Genomic DNA, 23,266 nt, shown 5'->3' with positions numbered 1-23,266 from the left:
CAAGGTATAAAAGGGCAGAGCTGTCATATGTACTCAGGTGATTCATGTGAAAAAGTTTCTGATGTGACCATGGCCATGTGATAGGAATTAACAGATTTTGAACACAGAATGGTAGTTGGAGCTAGACGTGTGGGACATTCCATTCCAGAAATCATTAGGGATTTCAACACTCTGCAATCTACAGTGTCAAGACCATCCCAAGCATCCCACATTTCAGGTATTACCTTTCACCACAGAGAATGCAGTGGCTGACAGCCTTCACTTGAACGATCAAGAGCAGCGATGTTTGCGTAGAGTTGTCAGTGTTAACAGATATAAGCAACACTATGTGAAACAACCATAGAAACCAATGTGGAACATACAGACAAACACATCTGTTAGGATAATGTGATGAAATGCAGCAGATGACCAACGTGAGTACCTTTGCTAACAGCACGATATTGCCTGCTGTGCCTCTTTTGGGCTCATGACCATATCAGCTTGAGCCTAGATGTCTGGAAAACTGTTGCCTAGTCAGATAAGTCCCAATTTCAGTTGGAAGAGCTGATGGTAGGGCTCAAGTGTGACACAGACCCTATGAAGCCATGGACCCAAGTTGTCAACACGGCAACGTGCAAGCTGGTGGTGGCTCCATAACAGTGTGGGCTGTCTTTACATGAAATGGACTGGTTCCTCTGCTTGTTCAGCTACTTGGAGGCCATTTGCCATCATCCATGGATGTCATGTTCCCAAACAACAATGGAGTTGCTATGGATGACAATGCACCATGGCACTGGCTGACAATTGTTTGCGATTGGTTTGAAGAGCATTCTTGACAGTTTGAGTGAATTGTTTGGCCACCAAAATTTCCTGACATGAATCCCATCAGACATTTGTGGGACATACTTGAGAGGTCAGTTCATGGACAAAATGGTACACCGGTAACACTTTCACAATTGTGGGTGCTCCATGGATCAATGTTTATGCAGGGGACTCAATGACTTGTTCATGCCACGTCAAGTTGCTGCACTACACCGGATAAAGGAAAATTCAACACAATATTAGAAGGAATCCCATGACGATTGTCACCTCACTGTATAGTTTGCAATGGCATTGTCATGTAAATCCACACCTCACCAGTCTTGGTTGTACTGGTGGAGGAACTACTTTGTGCCCCTTTTCTTCCTGGTTGTATCTCTTTACATTCATTATTGGTTTCCAGGGTACCAAAGGTGATATCAACTGTTACAACAGAACTGGCATGCCACCTCACAGTTTGTTGTTACCATAATATCTATAATCATCATTCCCTTTTGGCTCTTTCGCTAAGGGTTTTCTTGTTAGGAGTGGACAGAAAGCCACTTGATTCTCTCTCACTGTTTTTGTTGCAAAGAATTTCATTTCTGACAAGATGCGAAGAAGATAATGGTTTGTGAAGGTGTTATCAAAAAATATGTTATGATTTTTGTGATCGTAAACAACTTTCAATAAGTTTGTTACAACACTTTCACCTAAACCCACATTTTCATCAGTCTACTGTGAAGTTCCACCATAAAGGTCAGTAGCCTCTGTCTGAGGCTGTTCAACAAAGTCTTAATCTAAATATTACTGTTTTCCCTCATATGAACATCTTAGTAGAATGACACCCAAAATATCGCATATCATCAGTCAGTGTCTTATGGGAAAATACACCAAATTGTGTTTACCATTTATTTATTTAATTGAGAAAGAGTCTTGCAAAAGTTACCAGATTTGTCTACAGTTCATGACTTGTCACAGAATGAACTTAAAATGGGGAATTTTCAGTGTTGCATCAGCACATCAGATATCTACATCCATGATCTGCAAACCACTGTGAAATCATGGCAGAGCATATATTGCATTGTACCAGTTATTAGGGTTTCTTATAATTCCATGCACGGATGGTGCACAGGAAGGATGATTGTTTAAATGCCTCTGGGGATGCTGTAATTAATCTGATCATCTCCTCATGATCCCAGTGTGAGCTCTATGTAGGTGGTTGTAGTATATCCCTAGAATCACCATTTAAAGATGGTTCTTGAAACTTTCTAAGTGAGCTTTCTCAGGATAGTTTCTGTCTGCCAGTTCAGTTTCTCCAGCATCTCTGTTATACTCTCCCACAGGTCAAACAAACTTGTGACCATTTGTGCTTTCCCTGTTAGTTCTGTTTGATAACAGATACACACACTTCAACAATATTCTAGAATTGGTGTATGAGTGATCTGTAAGCAGTTTGATTTGTAGACTAATTGTATTTCCCCAGTATTCTACCTATAAACCATTTATTCACAAATGAGCTTATGTGATCATTCCATTTCTTATTCCTATAAAGTGTTACACCCAGGTGTTTGTACAATTTGATTGATTCCAACTGTGACTCATGGATATTATAGTCACACAATACTTCTTTTTTTGTTTTGTGATGTGTGCAATTTTACATTTCTGAATATTTAAAGCAAGTTGTCAGTCTTTCCACTGCTTTGAAATCTTATTAAGATCTGACTGAATGTTTATACAACTTCTTTCAGATAGTACACCCTTATAGATAACTGCATCATCTGTGAAAAGTCTGAAGCAACTATTAATATTGCCCACAATATCATTAATGTGAGAGCAACATGAACAGTAAGGATCCCAATGCACCTCTCTGGGGACAAACCGGAAGTTACTTCTACTTTTGATGATGACTCTCCATCCCAGGTAACATGCTGTGTCCTCCCTACCAAACAATCCGCATTCCAGCCACAAACTTTGATTGGTATTCCATATGATCATACTTATGACATAGGGGTGGTACTGAGTCAAATGGTTTTTGGAAATAAATAAGTACTGCATCTACCACATGTCTGCCTTGTCCAAAGTCATGTGAGATAAGTTTGACTTAGGTTTTGCATGACTGATGTTTTCTGTTTGAGATGTCTTATTATGTTTGAGCTCAAATATGTTCTAAGATTGTATAACAAATTGATGTCAAGGATATAGGACAGTAGTTTTGTGGATCACTTCTACTACTCTGCTTGTTGATGTGTGTTACCTGTACTTTCTTTCAACTTCTGGACACAGTTTTTTCTTTGAGGGCTCTGTGATAGATTATAGTTAACAGAGGGGCTAACTCAGCCACAAATTCAGTGTAGAACCTGAAAGGGATTGTATTGCGCCCTGGAGCTGTGTTCAGTTTTAACGATTTCAGCTGTTTCCCAACACCACTGACACAAATACTGATTTCTCTCATGTTTTCAGTGCTATCAAGATTAAATTGGAGCAGTTCTCATGGGTTTTCTTTCGCAAAGGAACATTTGAAAATGGAAGTAATCATTTCATCTTTTGCTTTGCTACCCTCAGTTTTGGTTTCTGTCTCATTCATGAGTGACTGGACACTAACTTTGATGCAGCTAACAGACTTGAAATATGATCAGAATTGCTTTGGGTTTTGTGAAAGATCAATTGACAGTATTCTGCTACAGTAGTCACTGAAGGCATCATGCTTTGCTTTCTTGACATCTAAATACATTTCATTCAGCATCTCTCTAACTATAGCTCTATTATGCAATAATCTCTGTTTCCTTAGAAGTTTTTTTTGACAATGACTGTATACCATGCAGAGCCCTGCCATTATGAACTGTTCTATTGGGTACTTATCTATCCAGTGCATTGTCAATTATTCCTTTGAACTTGAGCCATAGTTCCTCTACATGCTCCTGCCCTGTGCTGAAAGTTTCAAGTTTCTCATTGAGATACGTCTCTACTGCTTCCACAACTGCATCATGCTCACTGATTCAAGTTTCAATTTGGACATCCTTAAAGAGGTCAAGTCTTTTTGTTGCAATTAGATCCAATATATTTCCACCATGAGTTGGGTTCTGGGCTATGTTTTCTTGGCAGTTTTCAGAGAAGGCATCTTCTACAGGACGTCTTGTCATGCCCAAACTGTAATTGTCTCATTTGACTGTTTGATGATTATAGTCTCCACTGATGATTTCAGTATGATTGGGGAACTTATTTACAAATGAATCAGGTTTTTAGTTACACCAGAAGCATCTGGTGGGAAATAGAAGGATCCAGTTACCATTTTGTAACCATCCCCCAGGGGGCTCGTCACCAGTGACCCACGCTTTGGTGGGTTCTTGCTTGGCTAAGACAGGGCCCTAGCCTTTGCAGCATATTTTTCCTTCCATGCTGCATGTCTATCCTCTTGCTGTTCATTTTCCTCTCCCTTGGGGAAAATGTCTGAGTTGTTTCTGCGAATGTATTCTGCATTTTCGGTAGTCAATATCGGAATACTCTCCCCAGTTCCTTTTTTTTTCTTGGTTCACCTTCTCCTGTCCTCCTTCCACTTCAGTGTTTGAGGTTACTCTTTTTCTTCTTCCTCCCTGTGTGCACCTGAAAGCTGGCCCACATGTCTGATGTGGAATAGGTGACTGGATAACACATTTTTCACAGCTCCGCATCAGCAGGTAGGGCTCACATGTACCCCCTGGTACAGGCCAAGCACAGGGAGAGGTGATAGCCTGGGCTGCTACCTTCCCAAATTACCAACTAGTCCCTCTGTAAGGTATTTGGGTAGTGTGACCTGAGGTGTGAACAATTACCTAAGGTGGGTTCGCCTCCCTTCTGAAGAGGCCCCCCAGTTGGTAGGAGTGCACCATCAGAGATGCTGGCAATCATGGGGATTTTCTCACAATGAGCAAATCATCTTCACAGTCAGTGGCTATTAAATGCAAATGGAATGAGGCTAATGATTCAGAGACCCTCCCTGCTGCACCAAGGTTCCTCTTGTTTTCATGTACTGAAGATGGTTGGTTCTTTACTGCAGTAAATCTGTTTATTATACTGAAAGGTGTTGATGCAGTTGCTGGCCCTGTGAAATCCTGCTCTCATTTACACTATGGCACTTTGCTTTTGGAGACTACTTCTGATTCTCAAGCACAACCACTGTTTCCAGCTTCGCTCCCCCATGGCTATCCTGTTTGTGTTGAGGCCCATCGAACACTAAGTTCTTCCTGGGGTGTTATTTACACTAGCATGCTTGATGGTCTGACAGAGGCACATGTCTAAATGTAGCTCTCTGATCAGGGTGTCATTGCTGTTCATTGGGTGATGAAAAAAGTAGATGCCTCCTTAGTGCCAACACGCACTCTCTTTCTCACTTTTGATAGAGTGGTTCTTCCATCAAAGATCAAAGCAGGTTATGAAGTTATCACAGTCAGACTGTATATTCCATACCCTATGTGTTGCTATCAGTGTCACCATTACAACCACATTCGAGAGTCCTGTTGCCACCCAGCCAAATGTGTAAACTGTGGTAGGGACGCTCACGAGGGCAATTGTCCGCCTCCTCCTCCCTGCTTCATCAACGGCAATGGTGACCAAGCCACCTCCTCCTGCAATTGTCCCATGTATCTTGATGAGTGGTCTGTCCAGGAGATATGGGTGAAGGAAAAAGTGCCTTACTCAGTCGCTCGCAAGTTGTTGGCTAGTCGGAAACCCTGCATTCTACCATTTGGCACCTACATTACTGTTCTTGCTACCCCTCTCTCCACGAAGGACATGGTCATGCAAACATGCAACCTCAAATTTAGCACTGTGATTTTGAAATTTCCTAGTGTCATGGTAGTATCCATATCTCCTTCTCCAACTGAGCAATATGCCACCAAACTTTTGCCTCACTGGGTGAAGTCACTAACTACACAATTGGCAGGCTGGAAACGATAGAAGGAGTACCCCTGTGAAGACTTCCTATGTCCCTCCAGCCAACCAACACCTGAGTCTTTCTAATCTAACCGGAAAGGGTCAAAGAAGTCCAACAAAGGCAAACGATCTTGTCCTTTGCCAACTCAAAGATCCTCTTTGACGGTGTTGCCACATGATACCCTTGTCCGGCCGTCCTCTGTGTCACCGGTGCCCACCATCAACCGTTTTTCTGCACTGGATTCCACAGGCCGACTGCAGATGAATGCCAATGCTCTTGTAGTCCTCATGGAGCAGGATCCTCCTGCCTCTGTGCCCTGAAGCTGCATATCTGTGAAGGCTGGCATTCAGTAGCTGCTGAGGTGACTCTGCTTCATTTTTTCCTTGTCATGACACTCCTCCAATGGAACATTCACGGCCTTTGATCCAACAAAGAGAGTTTATGGCTGCTCTTAGAATTGCAGCGTCCACTAGTTCTCTGCCTTCAAGAAATGAGGTTGTGTCCTGATGACCGCATTGAGCTCTTGCATTTCTTCCCGGTCCATTTTGACCTTCCTCCTGAGGTCAGCATTCCATCTCATGGGGGAGTCATGCTGCTCATATGGGATGATGTTCATAGCCAACAAATTTCCCTGACTACCTGCCTTCAAGCTATTGCAGTTTGCCTTTTCCTTCCTACCACTGTTTACATCCTTCCACCATTTGATGTCAGCAGGGCAGACTTCCTCCAGCTTATTCAGGAACTACCTCACCCCTTTCTGCTGCTCAGTGATTTTAATGCATACCATCCCATTTGGGGTTCTCCCAGAAACTGTCTGAGAGATGTCCTCTTGGCCGACCTCCTCAATCAGCTTAACCTCTTCAGCCATAGCACAGGAGCACCCACGTTCCTTTCAGACTCCTCTCACACCTATTCCCATTTGGACCTATCCTTCTGCACTGCCCAGCTTGCACATCATCTCGTGATCCATTCTCTCTGACACATACTCAAGCGCCCATTTCCCGTCTGATTTCTACTTCACCTACATGCACACCCAAATGGCAGCTTACTCAGGTCAACTGGAGGTTTTACTCCTCCCTGGCGACCTTTGACGACCAACATTTCCCCAATTGTGATGACCGGATGGAATATCTTACAAAAATTATCCTTACCTCCACAGAACATTCCATTCCTCACACTTCCTCTTTACCCTCATTCATGCAAGTGGCGAGATTGGACTGAGCAAAGGTTGGGAATTTGTACGAGTGCTGATACCCATGCAGTTGAGTGCCCCACTATCCAATCATCATCATCGTCATCATCATTATTCCGCGTTACCAAACCGTGTCCTGGTCCCTTGGTGGACTGAGGTGTGCCGTGATGCATTCTGCAGATGGAGATGTGCTCTCTGCATTTTTAATCATCGTCCTATGATGGCAAACCATATTCACTATAAACAGATGCTTGCACAGAGTCGTTGAGTTCTTTGGAATAGCAATAAAGCTAGCTGGATTTCATTCACTAGTTGTTTTAACAATTCTACTCCCTCTTTTGTCATGTGGGCTAACCTCCGATGGCTCTCTGGGACCAAGATCTGTTCCCCAATTTCTGGTCTGACAATAGCAGACAATGTCATAGTGAACAGTATTGCTATCTCCAACACCTTGGACCACCATTTTGCAGAGATTTCGAGTTCCTCCCACTATCACCCTGCCTTCCTCCATCGGAAATGGGAGGAGGTGCCTCAGGCAATACCTTTCTCTTCCCAGAATCACGAGTGCTACAATGCTGCCTTTACTATGAGGGAGCTAGATCATGGTCTGTCTTCATTCTGATCATCCATCTGTGGGCAGATGATGTACACATTCAGATGTTGCAGCACCTTTCTGTAGCGGGCAAGCACTTTCTGCTTCATATGTACAACAGCATATGGGCAGAGGGCATGTTTCCAAGAGTTGTCTTGTTGAGTGGCATCTTCAGTGGTGTCTCAGTCATCTTTACTCATGGAGCATTGACAGTGGCTTTCCCACTGAGAAAACCATTTGCATGAATTTAGTTTCTTCCACTGTCCTTATATCTTGGGCCTGTTGCTCTTCCATTCATTGACACTTTGAAATGCCTGAGGTTCATGCTTGATAGGAAAATTCCTTGGTTATCTCATATGTATTACCTGGCAGCCTGCTGTATGCAGTCCCTCAATGCCCTCAATGGTACTTCCTGGGGGTGCAGATGTGCATCTGCACATCCAATCCTCTTATGCCATCTCAATATTATCCACCATCGTGGCATCCTTTTGACCACTGGTGCCTTTTACACTAGCCCAGTTGAGAGTCTGCATGCAGAAGTTGCCAAACTATTGCTTTCCTACCACCATGACTTTCTCCTCAGCAGTTATGCATGTTGTTTGTCTGCCACGCACGGCCATCCATCCTATGCCTCCTTCTTTGGAGTACTGTCCTTCTTTGATGACTCCAGCCTCACTCTATCGCCCTCAGTTTGACAACCTTCGCATGGAACTTTGTGATAGTACCTTTATTTACAATGATGGCTCTTGGACTAACCGTGGTGTCGGGTGTGCCTTCATCATTCACACCAATGTTTTTTGGTATCGGCTTCCAGCACACTGCTCCATATTTACAGCAGAGCTCTTTGTCCTGTATCAGGCCATGCTGTACATCTGGTGACACAGGCTTTTCAGTTGTGTCAGCACCCTTCAAAGTCTCTGGGTGCTGTACAATGTCCATCACTTAGTGCAACATGTCGAGGAAAGCTGTCACTTGCTCACTCGTGATGGAGCTACTGTGATGCTTACGTGGGTTTCTCGTTACATCAGTCTGACAGGAAGCAAGGCTGTTGGTGCTGCTGCCAAGGCTACAATCCTCATAGCTCAGCTGACTAGTTCTTACATTCCCTCTGATGATCTCTGTGTTGCCGGCTGTCAGCAGGTGGTGTCGGTTTGGCATCACCACTGGTCCTCCATTCATGGGAACAAGCTCTGGGTTATTAAGCCTCTACCAGTGTCTGGGATGATCTCCTCTTGGCTCTCTCACCTTGAGGTGGTCATTTTAACTAGGTTGCGTATTGGGCACTGCCTTTTTAGCCATCACCATTTGTTAAGTGATGCTCTCTCACCATTCTGTGCACATTGCACCCAGCTTTTAATTGTCTGCCATTTCCTGATGGAATGCCCTTTTTTTAACCACTTATGATCCCATTTGTGTTTGCCGTCTGAGTTATCAGCTGTTTTAGCGAATGACATGTGGGTTGTCAACTGTGTTTTACTTTAGCCGTATGGTGAAGGCCACTTAATTTTTATTTCTGAACCTCCATTTCCCTATGGCAGATTTTATAGACCTTTCTCCACGTCCCTGTTTTTAGCTGTCTTATTTTCTGTTGATTGGGATTGACTTGTAGTTCTTTCTAACTCCTCTCTGTCTTTGTGCTTTACAGTTTTGACATTGACACTTAGGACCCTAGTTGTTTTTGTGCCCTAAAACAAAAACAAACAAAAGAAATTATAACCAGCCATGATGTTGAGCCTTGTCCAAACAATCTCACATGCAGCTTCAATTCCTATCTCAGTGCTTTTGATATTCTTGTCTGTTGCAACAAATACACCACCTCCATTTCCCATTAGTGTATGCTTTCAATACAGTCGATACACAGTTTTTCCCCAAAATCTCACTGTTGTAAATATATGAATGATTCACAGCTGTGGCACAAGTCTATTATGTTAAAAACTCATGTGTATTGCACATGTACAACATTCATGAATTTGAGCATGAAAGTCAAACGAAATGTATTTTAACACTTAAAATAAATTATTGAAAAATCATGTTTTCAGTGATTCATGTTTTCAGAGTGTGATAGACTAATTTTGAAGCATAAACACATAAACAGAGAGCTTGGAATGCTTTTTAACACATAGATGATGAGTTTTACATAATAAGTTCATTTTGACTGCTGTTTGTGAAATTAAACTTCATCTTGCATGTATGCAACAAACCTGAATCAAATACATGTGGCAGTTCTAGGAATGAACATGTCATCATCTCTTTACTGTCCAGGTTCATTAATATTGTATTTTCTATATCATGTGGCAGGTTAAATTGAGAAATGTTTTATAAAACAATGTTGCATTTATTGTAATCCTTTTTCTTTAACAGAAAGTTTATAGTCTCGGTTCAATGACTTCTTTCTGATGCTTTACTTAAGATTAGAGTGAAACTGATTTGTCACTGCTGTCATTTTTGTGCAATGAGTTGACTATTGTGAATTTTAATTAAGGTGGGGATACTCCTTTATTTAAAATTTCTTTAAACGGGTGAACTAGATCAGGAATGAGTGAATATTTGCACCTTTTTAAAGGAACTGAGGGAAATTCATTGCATGCAGCTGAGACTTTGTTCTTAATTTTATTTATAATTTTTGCTATTTCATTTGTATTTCATTCATGTATGTTACTTTTGACCTGATGAGTTCTCATGATTATGAAACTCTTCATACATAAGCTACCTCAGTTAACAAAATTGGTATTAATGGTTCCTTACCATACAAGGGTAAAAAAGGTAACTCCTCAATAAGATGTTGCTCATGCAAGGCTTTGGTTTTCCATTAAGCCACTCATTTTCATAGTGGTATACTGATTTAATAACGTTCTTTGAATTATGGTGTTGTAAATCTCTTTGGTCTGCTCAACGAGCTTGACAGTTATGTCTAGCTAATTATCTGAGAACTCCATATATGTTTTACAACCTGTAATTCTCTTTAATTTGTTTCACATCAGTTTTGAATTTTTTAATTAATTGGGTATGTTACACTGAAATACATGGCTAGAAAAGAGTTAGTACACCTGGAAAGATGACATCGATTTTGATCTGACCGCATATGCCACCTGGGGGACAGTAGATATACCGACAATGGTTTCAGCGTCGTCTGCCAACAGATTATGTAGTGGCACAGTTACCAGAGTGCCACCTGTGCCTACCCTTTAATAGGGAATACTCACAGCAAGAAGGCTCAGGGTGGTGCAAATGTGTGAAACAAGCGGGCAACCATGCTACAGAGACGCACTTGTGCTCACTGCAGCTAACTGTGCGAGTTTGAAAGGGGTCAAATTTTGGCTTTGAGTGCCGGGATGGTTCTTTTGGAGAATTGACACACAGGTTGGATGTGCTGCATCAGCTGTGCAATGATGCTGATATCAGTGGTCATGTAAACATTGTCACACCCATGGATGAGGTTCTGGACATCTATGCAGCACAGACGTCCACCAGGATCATCATATTGTAAGGGCAGTAGTGACAGATTATACAGCTGCCACAGGACAGATAAGAGGGCTTGTGAGCACAGATGTGTTGACGCAAACTGTTGCGAACCAGTTATTAGCAGTGGGGCTAAGGCCATGCACACATCTGGCCCGTTTTCCACTCACGCCACAGCATTGATGTGCATGGCTCAACTGGTGCCATCAGAGCGTCACTTGGGAGATGGACTGGTGTGCTGAGGTCTTCGGTGGTGAAAGCATATTCTGCCTGCATGTAAGTGATGGTCAGAGACCTGGTGTATGCTGTCTTGCAAAGTGCATCTATCCAAGAGACACTGGCCATACTTGTGGTGTTATCTGTGTGCAATAAGCTGCAACTCTCGTTCATTTTTTCTGATTCTAGTTGTGTGTCAGTCAGTGCTTGGTACACGGAGAATGTTGTTAGACCCATTCTTTCTCTGTTCTTGCAACATGAAGGCCAACACGATAATGCTCACCCGCACACTGCCTGTGAAGCTCGACACATTTTGCAATATGTGCAGCAACTTCCCTGGCCAGCATGGTCTCCAGATTTGTCTCCAGTTGAGCACATGTGGGGTATAATGGGACAAGAAGTGACTCATCAACCAACAACTCTTTTAGAACTCATTTTTTGGCGACATTGCAGGGAGGAAGTGAGTCGTCTTCACAAACTTCTCAACAGGATCAGTCCATAAATTCAGTTTACCATGGAGGAAGAGGTGGGAGGAAGATTGTTTTCTCAATGTGCTACATCTCAAGAACACAGTCCATTACCTACATCAGAATTTGAACCACTACCCACAACAAAAGCAAGGTATCATAAAAACATTGGAAGACAGAGAATGGAACATCTGCGAACCAGAGCTGCTTGACAAGAAATTAAAACCCCTCACCAAAGCATTGCTCAGGAATGTTTATTTGTTCGGTACATTTGAGCATTAAGACCACCATGTAGAAATCATAGTGATGCCCAAGCACTGGTGAAACTGAAATTTTTTCTGCCTTTCAATAAGGACATTACTGACCGCTTAGGAAAAATCTTGAAAAAGTGTAACATTCAGTAGTCTAGAAATTCACCTGTAAGATACAAGATCACATTAAACAGACCAAGGGTTCGCAGCAACTGCTGAGAGAAGCAGGAATTTATGGGATTCCATGTAGTTGTGGGAAGGTATACATGGGTACCACAAAAAGAACAGTCAAAAAATGACTAGAAGAGCACAAGGGCATTGGAGAAGAGGGAGACTGACACATCAGTTGTCGAATATACTTGGGCGCCAGGAGACCATGACATTCATTTTGATAGAACTCGAGTATCATGAAATGCTATACAGAGAGGCCATAGAGATTGTAAAACACCCCAGGAATTTCAAAAGGAAGGTGGAGGATGTGAAATTGAATGACACCTGGACTCTGGTGCTGAAGAAGATGTCAACCAGTCTTCCACTGTGGGGTGACAGCAACGGTGAATTATGGCAATCAACAATGGCCAATTGCATTTGGGTATTGTAATGCACCTCTTTCTCTGGGGGACAAATATTCATTATTATCAGTAGTAGTATATTAAGCTACAAATTATCATTTTAAACCTGTGTGGTCTCCCTGGTGTGCCTAGTCGACCACCAGTCCCAGTCACGCTGTTCAATCTAACAACAGAGTACATACAGGGTTGAAGACATTGAGGAAGATAGGTGACATCACAATTTGAATTTAGAGTAATATAACTTTCTTACCTTTATTGGTTGTTGTTGCACGCTCGTCGTCCAGTGATGAATCTCGCCATCCGCTGTTTGTTAAATCAATTTGAGGTCCAGGGTGTGTATTTTGCTGCGTAATAACTGACACATAGTTAAACTTCCAACTTTTATTTTATAAATGCTGATCATGACGATATTCAATAATTTTCAATGTAACAGCTTTTCCTATACACCATTTCGTTCCCTCTATCCTGGACCTTCTCAAAGCATGCGTATTACAAAACGTCTCAACACCAACTGCCCAGTGTCTCTACACACCCCAACAACCGGCTCCTGTTCACAGAGCTTACAAACTGGGCAGTACTGCCAACCTTGGTTGTATATTGATATTTTACACATTGTATATAAAAAACATAGTATGAAAAATGAAAAGTGTTCATAATATAGTTCTGTGGTAATATACCTCATTATTGTTGTCATATTAACAGGTTTGCAACAAAATAATAATATTTCAATTTATGTTTATGTAGTTAAAGTTCACTTGCTCCTTCAAGCACACCTCGCCAGCCGGTGGTATCGGTAGTTTCAGTAGTCCGTTACATTACAGTATTCGAAACATGTTACGTCACACCACTCTATGGAAGAACATGGGAGTGGAATTTTGCTGCAGTCAGTAGTGAGCCAGAGTGTAAATCGGATTTTCAAAGAAGCTACAATCACACTTGAAAATGTCCTCCGCAGATGGGGATGAAATGTTGGGTTTTAATGTGAAATTCATTCAACCACAGCATAATAGCCCATAACATTTTATTAATTGTGTTCTTACAGAATTGCGTGAAGAGGGCCGAGGGCAGTATTCATCATCTGTATGATTGATTGAATGCCAGAGTCAGCATCTGCATTGCCGCCCATGGATGCTACACCACCTACTAATATGGGTATTTCGGCATAAGTCAATGTCTGGCATCTCAAAACTGGTTGTCTATTGATCTATAAACATAATCATTTCATTTGCTCAATATATATTGTTGCAGTAACAATGTTGAGTTAAATGGAAACCTTTAAAAGAGTGTGCTAATTTCTTTTACAATAATGTACATAAAGAATATATTACAGAAGTTATTCTGCATGTCTACTAATTTTTCTGTAACATACATGTAATTCCAAAACTCAGACTGATGATTTTTCATTTAATCTAATTTCCTTCATCTCACACATACTAGATGAATTGTACAAATTTAGTAGCATATTCCATTGTGTGACAGAGGTGATCGGAGAGATTTATCACATTAACTCTACAGTTATCTAAACAACTATCATCTGTATAGTAGTTGCCCCATCTGTTCAGTCTGTACTGTAAGGATTTTTAATTTAAAACAGCGGCTAAAATAATCCCTATATTCTTTATTTATGTACAAAAGTCAATCATTTTTTCCCTTTTTTATAAGAAGTCATTGGCTATATAACTAGGGAACATGTATAGACATCTTATAATCAGGCCTACTTTGTTCATAATTAGCCTTGTTATCAGATGCCATTTGTGAACTAAATTCTGTGTTCTGCTGATTTACTGGACAGAAATTGTTGTAAAAACTCATCAGTGTAATTAAGGTTTTAGATGGATCTTGCTGTGTGAGAATGGCCACATTTGCATTCTTTGCACTTAGTGTGTAACTATATGCACCTGTTGCTGAGTGTTTTGAGGTAGTACTTTGAGACATGTTTTATTTTTTTAGGTTGCATTTTGCATGCTTATCATTATGTTGTTGTGGTCTTCAGTCCTGAGACTGGTTTGATGCAGCTCTCCATGCTACTCTATCCTGTGCAAGCTTCTTCATCTCCCAGTACCTACTGCAACCTACATCCTTCTGAATCTGCTTAGTGTATTCATCTCTTGGTCTCCCCCTATGATTTTTACCCTCCACGCTGCCCTCCAATACTAAATTGGTGATCCCTTGATGCCTCAGAACATGTCCTACCAACCGATCCCTTCTTCTGGTCAAGTTGTGCCACAAACTTCTCTTCTCCCCAATCCTATTCAATACTTCCTCATTAGTTATGTGATCTACCCATCTAATCTTCAGCATTCTTCTGTAGCACCACATTTCAAAAGCTTCTATTCTCTTCTTGTCCAAACTATTTACCGTCCATGTTTCACTTCCATACATGGCTACACTCCATACAAATACTTTCAGAAATAACTTCCTGACACTTAAATCTATACTCGATGTTAACAAATTTCTCTTCTTCATTAACGCTTTCCTTGCCATTGCCAGTCTACATTTTATATCCTCTCTACTTCGTCCATCATCAGTTATTTTGCTCCCCAAATAGCAAAACTCCTTTACTACTTTAAGTGTCTCATTTCCTAATCTAATACCCTCAGCATCACTCGACTTAACTCGACTACATTCCATTATCCTCATTTTGCTTTTGTTGATGTTCATCTTATATCCTCCCTTCAAGACAACATCCATTCCGTTCAACTGCTCTTCCAAGTCCTTTGCTGTCTCTGCCAGAATTACAATGTCATCGGCGAACCTCAAAATTTTTATTTCTTCTCCATGGATTTTAATACCTACTCCAAATTATTCTTTTGTTTCCTTTACTGCGTGCTCAATATAGAGACTGAATAACATCGGGGAGAGGCTACAACCCTGTATTACTCCCTCCCCAACCACTGCTTCCCTTTCATGTCCCTCAACTCTTGTAACTGCCATCTGGTTTCTGTATAAGTTGTAAATAGCCTTTCGCTCCCTGTATTTTACCCCTGCCACCTTTAGAATTTGAAAGAGAGTATTCCAGTCAACATTGTCAAAAGCTTTCTCTAAGTCTACAAATGCTAGAAACGTAGGTTTGCCTTTCCTTAATCTTTCTTCTAAGATAAGTCGTAAGGTCAGTATTGCCTCACGTGTTCCAGTATTTCTACGGAATCCAAACTGATCTTCCCCGAGGTCGGCTTCTACTAGTTTTTCCATTCATCTGTAAAGAATTTGTGTTAGTATTTTGCAGCTGTGACTTATTAAACTGATTGTTCGGTAATTTTCACATCTGTCAACACCTGCTTTCTTTGGGATTGGAATTATTATATTCTTCTTGAAGTCTGAGGGTATTTCGCCTGTTTCATACATCTTGCTCACCAGATGGTAGAGTTTTGTCAGGACTGGCTCTCCCAAGGCCGTCAGTAGTTCCAATGGAATGTTGTCTACTCCGGGGGCCTTGTTTCGACTCAGGTCCTTCAGTGCTCTGTCAAACTCTTCACGCAGTATCGTATCTCCCATTTCATCTTCATCTACATCCTCTTCCATTTCCATAATATTGTCCTCAAGTGCATCGCCCTTGTATAGACCCTCTATATACTCCTTCCACCTTTCTGCTTTCCCTTCTTTGCTTAGAACTGGGTTTCCATCTGAGCTCTTGATGTTCATGCATGTGGTTCTCTTATCTCCAAAGGTCTCTTTAATTTTCCTGTAGGCAGTATCTATCTTACCCCTAGTGAGATAAGCCTCTACATCCTTACATTTGTCCTCTAGCCATCCCTGCTTATCATTATAACTCACACAAAATAACATGGCATCTGAAAGAAAATGCATTCTCATTCTCCGCACTGAGCAAGTCCACCCTCTGATCCAAAAGGGGCAGCCACCTTAGTTTGCTGTCACCTTCTGAGGTGTGTACTTGGTTGTTACAGTCATTTGAGTTGTTAAAAGAGCTGATTTTCTTATTCTGTAGTCCACTCAGAGACAACAGACTTGACAAATTATTGGTCATACTGGCATACATACCCATTAATATAATTGTTTGTACACTCATTAGTCATTAAGTTCTGCTTGTGAGTAGACTTCAGTTGCTGGATTGTGCCTCTGAAGTTTATATGTTTGTGTAATTTCTACTGACAGTTTATAATTAAGAAAAAGTGGTATGTGTCAAAAATTCATTGTTAATGTAACAAATACTGTATATAAACTGACAGTTAAAAATGGCAACACTAAAAATTGTTAATGTAAAGTAATGAAATTTCTGTTGTTCTTTTATGTAGGTAACATATTTAAGTAATCAACATTGCAAGATTAGGGATAATGTAAGTGCACAATAAGCCACTGCAAATGTGAAATGTTCATACACTATTAACCAGTGTAACCACCAGAATGTTGAATGCAAGCATCCAAATGTGCATGCATTGTGTCGTACAGTTGCTGGAAGTCAATTTGTGGGATGAAGTTCCATGTCTGTTGCACTTGGTCGGTCAGTGCAGAAACAGTTAACGCTGTTTTCGGATGATGCTGGAGTTGTCGTCCGATGGTGTCCCGTATGTGATCAATTGGAGACAGATCCGGTGATCGAGCAGGCCAAGGCAACATGTTGACACACTGTAGAGTATATTGGGTTACAACAGGAGCATGTGGGCAAGCGTTATCCTGTTGGAAAATGTCCCCTGGAATGCTGTTCATGAAAGGCAGCACAGCAGGTCAATTCACCAGATTGATGTACAAATTTGGAGTCAGCATGCATGGGATAACCACGAGAGTGCTCCAGCTGTCATATGAAATCACACCCTGACCATAATTCCAGGTGTACATCCAGTGTGTCTAGCATAAAGAGTGGTTGGTTGGAGGTCCCCAACTGGCCTCCTCTTCACCAACACACAGTTACCACTGCACCGAGGCAGAACCGGCTTTCATTGGAAAACCCAACAGGCTTCCACACTGCCCTCCCTGCTCTTGCGTGACATCAGTGAAGTCACAAATGGCGGTGGTTTGGGGTCAGAGGAGTGGCTGCTAGAGGATGTATGGCTCAGAGCTGTCTTTGTAGTTCGCAATTAGCAACAGTTGTTGTGTCACTATGGTGCTAACTGCTGCTGCAGATGCAGTATGATGCCCCAGAGCCATATGCCGGACAGAATGTAGGGTCATGTGGCTGGTTGGAGACCAGTCTCCCTGTGACCGTACATTCTCGTGACCACCATTGCCAGAAGTCGTGTACAGTGACTACATTCCTGCCAAGTAGGAACATCCAGCTTCTTCTCATAGCCCTATTACATGACCTCGTTCAAACTCAGTGAGGTACTGATAAGGGGGTCTTTGTCAACTTAAAGGCATTCTTGACTAACATAAACTCACCATGTCCAGTGTTAAAGGTAACTAATGCTCACAACCGATACTGGGTGTATTCAAAGTAAACTTGATCTCCTAGTGGAGCTACTAGCGCCACTCTTACACAACTGGTTTAGAATTTGAGTAGATCATCTTTCAGATGTAGAAACACACCTCTCAACTTTTCTTTGTCACACAACTCCTTCTTTGTGTTCCAATTTTTTCTGTCAGTATATGTAACTGTAAATACCACAAATGACAAAGTAACTGGCTAAATAGCTGGGCAGCTAGAAGTCAAATTAATACATTAGAAGAAGTGCACCTTTCCTACTGTGCTGTGGCTGTATGCAACAGTACCCCCAGCACTACTGTTATGCCCTCCCCTGTGAGCCATCTGTGCAGGTAAGGCCCACGTTATTTTGTTCACACCCTACAACATGCTGTTCGTCATCCCTATAATATGTTATTAGTTTAGTGTCGGACAATGATTTGGATTGCCCACCCAGCATGAGTATCGATACAGAGCAAAGATCAGAGATTCTTGGCCTTGATACATCGGTGACAGTTGTGGAGGGTCCTGCAGCCCTGCTCTTCTCCCGCAGTGCCGCTATTTCATTGAAGACTTTGATACGTGCCACTGATTAGTAAATGGCTGATGTTGCCTGTGTTTATGTTTTTGTTTCTGATTGCTTCCTGGATTGTTTGCTTATGCTTGTGATGACGTTTGATATGCTTTAGACTTTCTGAAGTCCACTGTCACCACCCACAAGAACCAGCTGTGTGAATTATTATAAATGTGTTCTACCTATACGAAGTGTTGTTGTTGTTGTTTTGATTCCTGAGACTGGTTTGATGCAGCTCTCCATGCTACTCTATCCTGTGCAAGCTTCTTCATCTCCCAGTACCTACTGCAACCTACATCCTTCTGAATCTGCTTAGTGTATTCATCTCTCGGTCTCCCTCTACAATTTTTACCCTCCACCGTGCCCTCCAGTACTAAATTGGTGGTCCCTTGATGCCTCAGAACATGTCCTACCAACCGATCGCTTCTTCTAGTCAAGTTGTGCCACAAACTCCTCTTCTCCCCAATCCTATTCAACGCCTCCTCATTAGTTATGTGATCTACCCATCTAATCTTCAGCATTCTTCTGTAGCACCACATTTCGAAAGCTTTTATTCTCTTCTTGTCTAAACTATGTATCGTCCATGTTTCACATCCATACATGGCTACACTCCATACAAATAATTTCAGAAATGACTTCCTGACACTTAAATCAATACTCGATGTTAACAATTTTCTCTTCTTCAGAAATGCTTTCCTTGCCATTGCCAGTCTACATTTTATATCCTCTCTACTTCGACCATCATCAGTCATTTTGCTCCCCAAATAGCAAATCTCCTTTACTACTTTAAGTGTCTCATTTCCTAATCTAATTCCCTCAGCATCACCTGACTTAATTCGACTACATTCCATTATCCTCGTTTTGCTTTTGTTGATGTTCATCTTATACCCTCCTTTCAAGACACTGTCCATTCCGTTCAACTGCTCTTCCAAGTCCTTTGATGTGTCTGACGGAATTACAACGTCATCAGCGAACCTCAAAGTTTTTATTTCTTCTCCATGGATTTTAATACCTACTCCGAACTTTTCTTTTGCTTCCTTTACTGCTTGCTCAATATACAGATTGAATAACATTGGGGAAAGCCTACAACCCTGTCTCACTCCCTTCCCAGCCACTGCTTCCCTTTCGTGCCCCTCGACTCTTATAATTGCCATCTGCTTTCTGTACAAATTGTAAATAGCCTTTTGCTCCCTGTATTTTAACCCTGCCACCTTCAGAATTTGAAAGAGAGTATTCCAGTCAACATTGTCAAAAGCTTTCTCTAAGTCTACAAATGCTAGAAACGTAGGTTTGCCATTCCTTAATCTATTTTCTAAGATGAGTCGTAGGGTCAGTATTGCCTCACGTGTTCCAACGTTTCTGCGGAATCCAAACTGATCTTCCCCGAGGTCGGCTTCTACCAGTTTTTCCATTCATCTGTAAAGAATTTGCGTTAGTATTTTGCAGCTGTGACTTATTAAACTGATAGTTTGGTAATTTTCACATCTGTCGACACCTGCTTTCTTTGGGATTGGAATTATTATACTCTTCTTGAAATATGAGGGTATTTCACCTGTCTCATACTTCTTGCTCACCAGATGGTAGAGTTTTGTCAGGACTGGCTCCCCCAAGGCTGTCAGTAGTTCTAATGGAATGTTGTCTACTCCGGGGGCCTTGTTTCGACTAAGGTCTTTCAGTGTTCTGTCAAACTCTTCACGCAGTACCGTATCTCCCATTTCATCTTCATCTACATCCTCTTCCATTTCCATAATATTGTCCTCAAGAACGTCGCCCCTCTATAGACCCTCTATATACTCCTTCCACCTTTCTGCTTTCCCTTCTTTGCTTAGAACTGGGTTTCTATCTGAGCTCTTGATATTCATGCGAGTGGTTCTCTTTTCTCCAAAGGTCTCTCTAATTTTTCTTTAGGCAATATCTATCTTACCCCTAGTGATCTGCACCTCTAAATCCTTACATTTGTCCCCTCTGGCCATCCCTGCTTAGCCATTTTGCACTTCCTGTCGATCTCATTTTTGAGACATTTGTATTCCTTTTTGCCTGCTTCATTTACTGCATTTTTATATTTTCTCTTTTCATCAATTAAATTTAATCTCTCTTCTGTTACCCAAGGATTTCTACTAGCTCTCGTCTTTTTACCTACTTGATCCTCTGCTGCCTTCACTATTTCATCCCTCAAAGCTACCCATTCTTCTTCTACTGTATTTCTTTCCCACATTCCTGTCAATTGTTCCCTTATGCTCTCCCTGAAACTCTGTACAACCTCTGGTTTAGTCAGTTTATCCAGGTCCCATCTCCTTAAATTGCCACCTTTTCGCAGTTTCTTCAGTTTTAATCTACAGTTCATAACCAGTAGATTGTGGTCAGAGTCCACATCTGGCCCTGGAAATGTCTTAAAATTTAAAACCTGGTTCCTAAATCTCTGTCTTACCATTATATAATCTATCTGATACCTTCTAGTATCCCCAGGATTCTTCCATGTATACAACCTTCTTTTATGATTCTTGAACCAAGTGTTAGCTATGATTAAGGTATGCTCTGTGCAAAATTCTACCAGGGGGCTTCCTCTTTCATTTCTTAGCCCCAATCCATATTCACCTACTACATTTCCTTCTCTTCCTTCTCCTACTGTCGAATTCCAGTCACCCATGACTATTAAATTTTCAGCTCCCTTCACTATCTGAATAATTTCTTTTTATCTCAACACACATTTCTTTAATCTCTTCACCATCTACCAAGCTAGTTGGCGTGGACTTAGTGTCTATCTTGGCTACAATAATGCGCTCACTAAGCTGTTTGTAGTAGCTTTCCTGTGTTCCTACTTTTTATTCATTATTAAACCTAGTCCTGCATTACCCCTACTTGAATTTGTGTTTATAACCCTGTATTCACCTGAACAGAAGTCTTGTTCCTTGTGCCACAGGACTTCACTAATTCCCACTATATCTAACTTTAGCCTACCGATTTCCCTTTTTAAATTTTCTAACCTACGTTCCTGATTAAGGTATCTGACATTCCACGCTCTGATCCATAGAACGGCAGTTTTCTTTCTCCTGATAACGATGTCCTCTTGAGTAGTCCCCACCCGGAGATCCGAATGGGGGACTATTTAGCCTCCGGAATATTTTACCCAAGAGGACGCCATCATCATTTAATTATACAGTAAAGCTGCATGCCCTCAGGAAAAATCACGTCTGTAGTTTCCCCTTGCTTTCAGCCGTTTGCAGTACCACAACAGCAAGGCCGTTTTGGTTAGTGTTATAAGGCCAGATCAGTCAATCATCCAGACTGTTGCCCCTGCAACTACTGAAAAGGCTGCTGCCCCTCTTCAGGAACCACACATTTGTCTGGCCTCTCAACAGATCACCCTTTGTTGTGGTTGCACCTGCGGTACGGCTATCTGTATCATTGAGGCACGCAAGCCTCCCCACCAACGGCAAGGTCCATGGTTCAGGGGGGGTGGGCCATACGAAGTAGCGTAGAAAAATTAGTTGCCCCTATTCTTTAATATTTTGCAGAAAACTTTTGTCATGAATCTGCTAAGTGGAAATTGGGTTGTAAAGTACAAATTGCATTAGATCATCTAAAACTGATTCATACTATTATATAAAAGACAAGTTGTTGTTTAACTTTGTTAACATAAATGTCAAAGTTGTTGACTAGTTTACTTAAAAATTTTTTTTATGATACTGTAATGAAAATTCTGATGGATATAGGCTATCTGTTTTTTTAATGTACATAAAATACAGGGTGTTGGAGAATTCATTTTACACTCTTCTAGATGTTGTAGAGGGGACTTAGTAGATCAAGTTTTATGTAGGAATCCATGCCCAGAAATATAATCCAATAATGCTACAGAGTGTTAAAGTTACAGGTGTTGGTGCCTGTAAATGTGTGTATATACAGCATGATTCCATGACGATGTTACAAACTTTTTAGGATGATGGAGAAGGCTAAATATATCAATTTGAGGGAAGGGTCCCTGAACCGGAAATGAACAAATTTAAAGTTATAAGTGGAAACCATTCTGATACCTCTGACAGTGGAATATATGTGCTGGTACTTTTTTTACTAATAATGTAGGGTAGGCAACTTCCAGAGTTGATAGTATGGACCAAATCAAGAAAAAATGTGCAGTGAACATGGGCTTTAAAGTGTGTACCTCAAGAGTTATGAACTCTTATTCAGTAGAGGAGATGTGTTTCAAACTAGTGAAGATGAAAAAGTGCCCATAGCTCCTCAGGTATGTGTTTTACCATCCATGTTTACTGGATATTTTTTCTTGTCTTGGTCCATACTACCACCTCTGAAAGTTGCGTGTTCTACATTAGTAGTAACTATAATACTGGTACGTGTATTCTACTGTCAGAGGTATCAGAATGGTTTTCATGTATAACTTTCAATTCATTTGTTTCTGATGAAGTGACACTTCCCTCAAATTGATACATTTAGCCTTCTCAATAATCCTAGAAAGTCTGCAACATCATCATGGACTCATCCTGTTCATACATACATTTACAGATGCTGGTGCCTGTAACTCTGATGTTCTGTAGTGTTGTTGGATGATGTTTCTGGAAATGGGTTCCTATGTAAAACTTCCTCTCCTAAGTCCCTTCTACAACCTCTAGAAGTGTCTAACATGAATTGTGAAACACTCTGTATAAATATATAGGGCGTACTGGGTGCAAGTGCAGGTATTTTTATACATGGTACTTAATATTTACACAGATCTGCAGATTCATAATTTTTTTTTCTTTCTGCAGCAAATAGTGTTTCCCCAAACACATCACATAATTTACTACCTGATGTTTCCTGCACAGTTGTAACTGCACCACCAAGTGGACTATGCTTGCCGTGTAGATTGTGCATCCACACCTCCAGACTTCAACACCTGATGTACT

This window comes from Schistocerca piceifrons, chromosome 10 (assembly GCF_021461385.2).
Source record: "Schistocerca piceifrons isolate TAMUIC-IGC-003096 chromosome 10, iqSchPice1.1, whole genome shotgun sequence".
Taxonomy (NCBI): Eukaryota; Metazoa; Arthropoda; class Insecta; order Orthoptera; family Acrididae; genus Schistocerca; species Schistocerca piceifrons.
Note: the sequence above shows the minus strand (reverse complement) of the source record.